Genomic DNA, 11,091 nt, shown 5'->3' on the forward strand with positions numbered 1-11,091 from the left:
GAATGCTGGGATTACAGGTGTGTGCCACCAGGGGAAGGGGAAATTTCAATGGTTTAGAAACTCAGAAAATGTCTGAGCTAAGGGGCCCAGAGAACTCCACCAGTTCTCCACTAGGTCTCCACCAGAACTTTCCAATCCCACCTTTGAAAAATGTATAAATATGAACTTTTTTTTGTTTTGTTTTGTTTTCTGGTACTGGGAATCAAACTCACAACCTTGTGCTTGCCAGGCGGGCACTGTGCCACTGAGCTAAATCCCTAGCTTCTAAATAGGAATTTCTAACAGGGGCTGGACTTGTCCAAAACACCACATCACCAGCAAAAGTGAAGCTAAATCTAGGTCTGAAGAGTGGTCAGGGGTTGCCAGATCCTGCAGCCTCACTGGAAATCAGGGTAGACTTAGTGATTATTTGTTATTTGCTTTTATTATACTACACCTAAATTTCATTTCTACCGTTGAAGAATTCCTTACCAGGGGAGTCTTGGTGGGAGGTAAAAATTGAAAGAGCCAGCTTCTCACTCTATTACTCAGGGTCCATTCAAGAACATATAAATCATATCAGCCATCCCAAACAGAGAGGATTTAATACTGAGAACTGGTTACATGAATATTGAGAAAGTGGAAGAATTTATCCAAAGCATGGAAGGAGAAAGAGGATGAGAAGCTGAGGGATCTATCACTCATATTTGGGAGAGTAAGAGATTAGTATTGGAAGAAGGTGAGGGTTAACAGAAGGATGCCAGATGCAGCAGTGGGAGGCATGTGGCTGTCCTGACTTTTAGAATGTGCTGCAGCTGGTGTTCAGGCCTCTGGAGACTCAAATGGTGTTTGTTTCACTGGAGTTGGGAGAGGCATAGCCAGCTGGTCCTGGTAATCTCTGCGGAGGTACAGTGCAGCTGGTTTGGGGAGTTCCAAAAGGATACAGATGCTGACAGGAGCCAGAAACAAGGTAAAATCCCCTCTGTCTTTATTTTGCCTGTCTCTCTGTTCTAGGTACCTCCATTTGTAGAGACCACCTAGAAGCAAATTGGAAACAGAGCAAAGGGAAACTTGGTGTCCAGAGTGGTATTTCCAGCATTACAGGGAAAAGTACAGAAGGACGGATTTGGAGCAGAGGTACAATATGTAAGCAACCAGCACATTCACTTTCCCAGACTCTTTTGCAGCTAGGAAATTGGTGCTTGATTTAGACTGACAATCAGACACTCTCACCTCAAACACTGAACTGGGAGCCAGAGTTCAATTCCCAGCAGAAGACAACCAGAATAAGGATGTGAATTTATCATACAAGTAGGACATTTTGAAGAGTATAAGGAGGCACTATTAATCATTAAACCAGACCCACAGATGTATATCAGGACTGTCAAGCTAAACAACACATATGGGCACTCTAGTCATTGTTCGCTAATTTACACATCAAATGCAGACAGTGGAGAAAACATAAAGAAAATGAAAGCAGCAGTTCACTTCTTACGGTTGGCAGTGTAAGAGCTAATGCTGAACATGAATGCTTATCCTGAGCTTGTATTAGAGAGCAACCACATGCACACATGCATAGCACATATAGGTGCGCGTGCACATGTACATGTGCATACACTGAAGCATATACACCGCAACTCCAGAAAGTGGTGAAATCACAGGGAGAGGCTCATTAAAAGACAAATGTATTTTTTTTATTTTCTTGTGTACTGGGAATTGAACTCAGGACCTCGCGCTGGCCAGGCAGGCGCTGCGCTGCTGTGTTATATCCCCAGCTGACAAATGTATTCTAGATATTTATCCAAAGCATGGACTTCCAGTAATGGTGACCCAAAATGGTCAGGTGACTCCTCACTGCAGGAAATAAGTATAAAAATGCGTGAAACTATCCAAAAAAAAAAAAAAAAAAAAAAGACACTGGGAACACACCAAAGTTATACAACAAATTAAAAAACATTTATTCTTGAAAAAATGGAGCTTCAGCTCTAAGAAGCTCAATAAACCCCAAAGAGACTAAACACAAAGAAACCCACACATACACACATCACAGTCAAACTCAGGAAAAGCAGAAATATTTAAAAGAAAGCTAGAGAAAACAGCCCATCATACACAGTTGTCAAATAATAGAATTAATACCTCAGCTTTCGTCAGAAACCAATGGAGAGCAGAAGACGCTGGAATAATATCTTCAAAATGCTGAAAGAAAAACCCTATCAAACAATAATTTTTCATTCAGAGAAACTATTTTTACAGACTGTGACTAGCTGTCCCCCCAAAGCCTCATGCTATCATGAGGAGGCAGACTTTTCAGAGGTGGCTGAATCTAGAGTTTGTGATTGATTCATGGACCAATGCTAGGATTAAAGGTGTGAGTGCTACACCCCTCTCCCAGGGAGGGTAGACTGCATACACTATCAGGGACAGAAAGAGGCCTGTCCCTCCTCTTTCCATCTTGTCTAATGAAACTCTGTATTATCTCTAATGTTTTACTTAATAATTATTATTTTATTCTCTTTCATGGTTTGAATAATCTTCCATTCTTACATCTGGTAATCTGAGCAACATAGTTGAAGCTAACAATATGTAATGTAACAACCACTGTTAATTCCTATCATCTTGTTTTGAAACCCTGTATCACTTTTAATGTTCTTGCTTTGTTTTGTTTATGTTTGTGATGTTGGTATGTTGCTATTCTTTTTCTAACTACTCTCTTTAAAATAAAAAAAGAAGCTTCAGCTTCTCTCAGGATTTTGTTTTGCCTTGTTTTGTTTCTTTCTGTCTCTTTTTTTGGGGGTGGGTTTGAGACAACAGTCTTGCTATGTAGTTTAGGCTGGCCTTGAACTCAAGGCAATCTTCCTGCCTCAGCCTCCCGAGTGCTGGGGTTACAGGTGTGCACCACCACACCAAGTTCTCAATTTTTGAGAATTTCCTGGGAATTGTGCAAGGAGAAGTCAAGCCTAATGGGTTAAATACATGTAATGCTGTTTACATAGAAAGTTTACATGGTAATGTTTTAAAAATGGGAAGCAGGTTAGTGGTTACAAAAACCTAGTTTGGTGAAGACATAGGAAATATAAAAGGGCAGAATTAAAGAACCTTGTACTGATAGAATTGTTCAGTGTCAGATTGTGGTAGTGGATACACAAATCTACACTTGAAAAAAATTGAATAGAATCAAGTTCTTGCACACACACACAAGCACATACACAGCAGAGAGTACAAGTACAACTGCAAAAGTATGAATGAGATCAGTGGATTGTTTGATAGCTGGGAGTGGTGGCACATGTCTATAATCCCAGCACTTTGTGAGGCTGAGGTAGGAGTACTGAAAATTCAAGCTCAACATGGGTAATTTAGCAGTTTAGCAAGACCTTGTTTCCAAATAAAAAAGAGGGGGACTGGCTCAATGTGAGGGCCCTGGATTTAATCCCTGGTATTCCTTCTACTCCCCCAAATCCCAACTCTGCTATTACACTACAGGTAAAATCAGATAAAGGATGCGAAGAATCGCTCTATTATTTCTTGCAACTACATGAGATTCTACAATGGTCTCAAAGTTTCAAGGAAAGAAAACAAAAATTTTCCTTATCAACAAAAATTGAGAGCTGAGTGAGGTGGTGCATGCTTGTAACCCCACATTCAGGAGGCTGAGGGAGAAAGATTGGCTTAAGTTCAAGGCCAGCCTGAACTACATAGTGAAACTTTTATCTCAACCCCCCAAAAAAGAGACAAAGAAAGAAAAAACCCAAACCAAACCAAAACAAACCAAAACAAAACAAAAGCCTGAGAGAAGCTGAAGCTTCTTTTAGACCAAACCTTAACCTTCAAGCTGAAAGGAGAGATGACAACAGGTGATAATTCAGATCCACAGAAAAGAATAAAGAACACAAGAAATGGTAAAATGTGCAAATATAAGTGTGTACAAAAGGATAATATTTTTATTGTTATTTTATTTTTATTTTAAGGAGAATAAAAATAAGGTGGTAGAGAATTTAAAAACAAGATGATAGGATATGAACAATGGTTATTATAGTGCATATTATCTTCCAAGTAGTTACTCAGATTATCAAATACAGGCATGTAAAATTGATCAAACAGTATAGGCACTAACTGTTCCTTTCAATGAAATAATAGAAATTAGTAATACAATTATCTTAGCTATCTTGTGGATATATATATTTTTCCCTAAAAGAATAATATTTTTGTAGTAGTAACTATAACACAGCAATGTTAGATTTATAACATACAAATATATATGAGAATAGGAGCCCAAAGGAGATGACAGGGAAAGGAGTTACATTTGTGAAAAGTTACTGTACTTTACTGGAGTGAAGTCAATGGAAATACAGCCAATTCTATCTCCAGTGAAAGCCTCGGGGCTCTCTGTCTCACTAGATCCTGGTTTCATTTCTTTCTTCCATCAGACTGTGTTTTAGAAGAACAAAGCCCAGAAGTAAAGAGACTGAGTTCATGCAGAATCCATAGTCTGTCTGGGATACAAAACATGCTGAAGGGTAGTGGCCCCTCTGTGGGACAGCGATCCTTGCAGGCTGTGGGACTGGTATGATGGGGCATAATTGTTTAACAAATGTTTGGGTCAGAGAGACTTGAGTTATATCTCAGACTTGAGTTATATCTCAGCCCAGCCACTGGCAAACAAAATGAAGTTAAGCATGTTTCATAACTTCTCTGGGTCTTGGTTTGCTCATCCGAAAACTATGCAAAGCAGTAAAACTTGTGCTATAAATTTTTGTCAAGATCACAGGAGGTGATTTATGTAACATGAATAACATTCTGCTCAGCAAGTAGGAACTGTTCCATAAACAATAAGGATTAATATTATTATTAGAGCAAATAGTACACAATGGAAATACCACTGTATGTTTTCAACCACTGGGATGTAAACCCTATAGGGTCACGTCTGCCAGGAAAAGGGTCCATCTGACTCCCCCCCACACACAGTAGGAATTTCCTATATTTTATAAAGAATTTCAAGTTCTGGGTTCTATAGACAGTTTTCTGCCCTATTCTAAAGTGCCTATTTGTATTCAAATGGTTTGTCACAGAATGGTAAAAATTATCCTTCGATAAAAATTCCTCTTGGGTTCCTGCAAACATAAACTGCCTCTACTTTTAAGTAGCAAGCTGTATTTTTCCCCTCTGGAGTTTTATTCTGAACATAAATAAGGTCAAAATAAAAAATAAACATGTAGATGTTTATGATAAATTTGTTCTACATGCAAAACACGTCTCCTTTCTAAGTTCTGGTTCTCCTGTTTGATAAAATGGGCATGATGACATCTGTACCAAGAACTTTTCATGAGAAATTAGTGAGGCAAGGAAGAAAACTCCCTGACACATACTAGGTACTCATATGATATTAAATGCCTTTCCTCTTCTGGAAAAGATAAAGGTTATATGTATGTTAGAACACGAGTGGAGGAACCGTTATTTAAAATCCCACCTACATTTACTATTTTCACCCAGATGAACAGGTCTTAATTGAAATTCATTTAGTTATTCTTTACACTTATGCACACATGCCCATATATAGAATTGACCCAGAGTAGGCCTCCTTTGATGAGTAGCAAAAGCTGCCTGCTAGCTTCTGTGTTGTGCTTTCAGTAAATGTTACACTTGGTCTCCATCTTCTGGAATTACAGAAACGCTGTCACCTAGATCATCTGAGGAAGAACCAAGGTCCTGAGCCATGACCAAAGAACCGCTGGGGAAATTTGGGCATACAATGCCAACTTTTCAAAGGCTAGTTCCTCTCACACCTACTTAGAAGTTCTGTTTGAATACATACAGTTATCCTCATCAAGCACTGCCCCCTACTGTCCTGCATTCTTATCCTGCTGTTACAAAGGAAATATTTTTATAATTTTAAAAATTGTTTATATCTATAAGTCTCCTGCAGGCTTTCCTAACCTTGGCATGATTAAAATTCAAGGACAGATAATTCTTTGTTGTGAGGGGCTGTCCTGGGCATTGTAGGACGTTTACCAACATCCCTGACCTCTGCCCACTAGATATGCTCCTAATCCCCAGCTTGGGACAATGTAAAATGTCTCTAGACATTGCAAGTGGCCCTGTAGTGAAATAGTACATTAAAAACCAATGTTGCACTTTCTATTTATTATATTGTCTTCTAATGAACAGATTTGACCATAGAAGAGAGTAAAGGAAAGAAATATCAAATATAATGCCAGTGATCCTACCAAAGTGCAGAAGATGTACCACAGAGATGTTGAAATGTAGGCTTCAGAGATAATTTCAAGGAAATGAATATGGAATAAACAGTAAAAATTAACAGTAGGTGAGAGGTTTGACCCAACTGTGTGAACTATAGTTGGAAGAAGCAGTGGCCTACCAATGAGTATCATGGCTTCATAGTAAAGGAAGATCTACAACTAATGTGCAAACATGGGGAACACATTCCTATAGGGACCACAGGGTGCTGACCCAGTTAGCACTCTTGATTCTAAAAAGGCATTGTGTCACACACGCTTGTAAATGGCATATTCCTGGGTGTGATGATTTTTCCAACCAGGTGATGATTTTTGATTTCCAGATATGTGTGTGTTTCCATAACTCCCTGGGAGCACTCAAATGGAGTGGAGGCAGCAAGAGACCCTGTGCCAAGTGCACTGTGGGCCTTTGATAAATGTTTGATGAATGAATGAGTGGTATAAGCAATTGGGGCCGGACAGACCATTGTCTCCGTCCTAGCTCTGAAACTTGCCATCTGTATAATAATGGTCAAGGTGGTTTAACCTCTCCTCATCTACAAAATAGGGTTACTAGTCCATTTCCTCTTGTTATAAAAAAACTGCTGGAGACTATGTAACTTATTTTTAAAAGAATTTTATTTAGTTCACAGTTTTGGAGGCTGAAAGTCCAGGATGAGGTTTCTCCAGCAGTTTGAGCTCTGGTGAGGGTCCCCTTAGCTGTATCGCAATATGACAGATGAAATCAGGGCAGGAGTGTATAAGAGAGAGGGAGAGACAGAGAGACAGAGACAGAGAGACAGACACATACGCACAGAAAGAGAGAGAGAGGGAGAGAGGGAGAGAGAGAGAGATGTCACATGGTGAGATAGGAAGGCAGAGCTACTCAGGGACCAGGCTTACTCTTTTCCTAACAAGTTACTCTTAGAGAAACTAACTGGGGTCTCATGAGACCCACACTAATCTCTTTGAAGGGAGCTCCCCAGGGACTTAATTACCTTGCACTAAACCCCATCTGTTAAAGGTTCCTTCACCTCTCAACACCATCACACTGGGACCATGCTTCCAGCAGGTGAACCCTAGCTAGCACATGCAAATCATATCCAAAACACAGCACAGGAGTGCTGTGGATTCAGTGCATGAGGAGTATTTTGCATGGTGCCAGGAAAAATAAAAGCACTGAACAAATGGTAACTGTTGTTTTATTATTGTTGAAAGGGCTTGCATCCTGAAGTGGTAATAAACTGTCCTTTGTAGCCAGACTTGATAAACCCAAGAAGAGAACATTCAAGCTATTCTTTGATGGTCACTCTGTTCCTTAGACAACCAGCACCATGGGTCACAGGTACCTTGGTCCTTTGTCTCCCTACAAAAGGGAATCCTAGACCTGAGCTACTTCTGGATGACACCAGGCAATTCCAGGGCTCATTCTCCTTTCTCTCAATTCTCATCTTTTGCCAAGAGCTTCCATCTCAATTTTAAAAGAGGATATTATAGAATATGAGATCTCAATAAGTAGATTGGAAGTAGAGCAGAGACTCAGCAGCACAAAGAGGGTCCATTTCTTATTCCACAGGATAGGGAATCAATTCAATTCAGTTCATCAAATATATATAAGGTGCATGCTGTTGGGCACTGTCTTAGGTGCCATAGTTAAAACCATAAGCCAGTGGCTCTACCTTGCTGGAATGCATATTTTAGTAGGAGAAACATTATGACATAATAGATGATAGAATAGAAAAAGGACAGCAGGAATAGGGGGCTTCAAAGTCTGGACTCATGGGAGGATTGGAGAAAGGGAGAGAGGAGCCCAAATTTCAGGGTGAAAGATTAGCCAAGCAGATTGCCTTATAGGAAATGGCTTCACTTTCTTTGCTGTAAAAGTCTGCAAATGGAAGCAAGAAGATGAAATGTAATGTGACTGTTAATCGTTACATGTCAACTTGATTGGATTAAGAAATACCTAGCATATTAGTAAAGCACACTTCTGGGTGTGTCTGCATGGGTCATGGAGGCATGGCCTTGAGAACTGGATATGGACCCTGGCCCCTTCCTTTCTGGCACTTTTCCCCTGCTCTGCTTCCTGACCGCAGTGAACTAAGCATCTTTGCTTTGCCACACCTTTCACCATGGTGTTTCTATCTCATACCAGGTGACCATGGGCTGACTCTGCCGAGAATGTGAGCCAAATTAAATCTTTCCCCCTTTAAATTGTGGGTTTTGGATATTGTGTCCCAGTAACAGGAAATCTGACTAATATATATATCATATGCTCAAGAAAATCTACTGGAAAGGGGGACAGTTAGCAGTAGTTTCCAAGGTTTTGAACAGCCAGTAAGATTCCCTTTTAAAATACACAGAATTGGACATATAAGTCAGTGGTAGAGTGCCTGCCTAGCATGCTCAGAGCCCTAGGTTCCACCCCCAGCAATGTAAACAAATGAATGAAATAATGAATGAGTAAATAAATACATACATAAATTTATAAACTAAATAATTAATAAATAAATTTATAAATAAATAATTAAATAAATAAAATGCATATTATATTATGCAAAGTATGAGGGAGAAGGTAAAAATTTGTCAAATCCTACTTCCCAGAGATTATCATTGTTAAGGCATTGGTGAACATCCTTGCACAAATAGCTCTCCACACACACGGAACTATAGCTCTTATATTTAAGTGGAATCCTAAATTTCCCAGTAATCTCATAGGCTAGTGGTTCTCAGCGTTTGTTCTACAGCCCAGCAGCAGGAGTAGTATCAACTGAGAAGCTGCTAATACCCAGTCCTAGTTGACCAGAAACTCTGGGGCTGATTCTCACACAGTCTATGTTCTAACAAGCCTTGCAGGTAGTTCTGATGCTCCCTCAAGTTGGGAAACCTCTGTTGTAAGGAAAAGGAATGTATTGGTCCACAGGACAGGTACACCTGGAGACAGGCACATGTGACTTCAGGTTCTGGCACTACCACTTACCAATTCTGTACCTTAATGACATTACTTAGCCTCTCTGAACTTCAGTTTATTCTCCTATACAATAAGGCTGATGGTTTGATCTAATTTACTGATTCAACATGATGTATGCAAGGATCTCAATATAACATAACTTTTATACCTTCTTTTTGTTTTGGTACTGGGAATCAAACTCAGGACCTTGCTATTGCAAAGCAGGTGCTGTGCTGCTCAGCTATATCCTTGGCCCAACGTAGCTCTTCATATTTTGCATAAAGCACTTAGATGAGCTTCTATCACACTCAAAATACACATGTGGGGGGTTATTATTCCCATTACATAAGTTCTTTTGGCTTAATGGGATGGGCAAATAGAGAGGTAGGACTGAGAAAATTAAAAAGCATGTGGGACCTCAACCTCTGCAGAGTCACCTGTAAGGGTTAAGGGTAGGAGGTGATGTTGCTATGACCAGGATCTCAGGAACATTCCAATCTGCCTCACTCAACTTCCCACTTTGAGTGTACAAACTATTCTACTTCTTTCCCATTATCTTTTACCTTTAAAGTCAGCCTTGCAGGTAAGAGGATAAGACCGAGCCTGACTCTTTCCCTTGTCTAGGCTTCTGTGAGAAATTCCACCATAGGAATGATCATCCATCCATCTACCCACCCTACAACAGTGAAGGTAGACTGAGAATCTGTAGGCTTTTGCAATGGGACTGTGCTGGGTTTGATTCTCAGTTCTATCACTTCCTGGTATGACATTAGGTGCTTCATCTCTCTGGACTTTTTTTTTCATGTAATGTTGGAACCAGGATAGCTACTGTGAAGAATAGCTGTAAGGATTAAACCACTCACCTAGTGACAAGAACATGACAGGAGAACACAAAGAAAATTCTAATACGGCTTTAGAAGAGCTTGTGGTTACTGTTGTGTTCTGTTAACAAATATTTACTGAGCACTAAGTGCCAGGTCTGCACTAGGCTCTAGTGCTGCAGAAATGAACATGAAACAGTCCTTGTTTTCAAGGTCTTTAGAAGGAATGATTAAAAGCAACTATCACTTATCAACTATCAGTTTATTTTCTATTTATCTGTGCTTTTCCTTGGTTATCTTTTACCCCTCAATAGGCCTAAGATGTGGATATTAGATGTGCTTTTACAGTGAAAGAAATTGAATGTTAATGAAATAACTCATTCATTCATGGCCACACAGTTAGAAAATTACCAAATCAAGTCTGAACCCTGCTATCAGATCAAATCCTATCCTTTCCCCACCAACTATCCATTCGGGCATTGACTCAGACTAGGAAGTGGAAGCCCAAGAGGGCTTACTCTAGCAAATCAGACGTCAAAGAGCACTAGCTGATGATGGAGTTCAAAACCTTAATATTATAAATGAAGAAGTGGAGATTTGGAGAAACTAAATTTGTACAACATCGTGCAGTAGTAAGTGGCAGAGCCAGAATGCAGATTCAAAGTAAGCAAGAGACTTCACTACATCAGGCTATTTCCAGAAGTGAAGAATCTTACCTTTTCTAGAGGTAGACAAAGCCAAGTTGGTTGGGAAGAAGTCCAGAACACAGTTGATGGAGAGAAGCTCACTATTGTGTCCTGGCCATCAACAGCCCCAGCATGAAGTTTGAACTGTCTGCAAATAAAATAGCAACCCCTGCTTTTTTCTGGGTTCCCGTGGCATGGAGAATTGTTTTCTGTCCTTTTTGACTTTTAGTCTATGAATTTCTGTCTTGGGTTAAATGTGTTTCTTGAATGCAGCATATTGTTGGATCTTGTTTCTTGATCCATTCTGCCAGTCTGTTTCTTTTCACTGGTGAATTGGGACTATTTACACTGATGGTTATAACTGATATGTATTGGATTTTCTTTTTCACATTGTTCTCCTGTTATTTGTTGCCTGTCTTTCTCCTCTG

The sequence above is a fragment of the Chinchilla lanigera genome, unplaced genomic scaffold (assembly GCF_000276665.1).
Source record: "Chinchilla lanigera isolate Chin_1 unplaced genomic scaffold, ChiLan1.0 scaffold00044, whole genome shotgun sequence".
Lineage (NCBI taxonomy): Eukaryota > Metazoa > Chordata > Mammalia > Rodentia > Chinchillidae > Chinchilla > Chinchilla lanigera.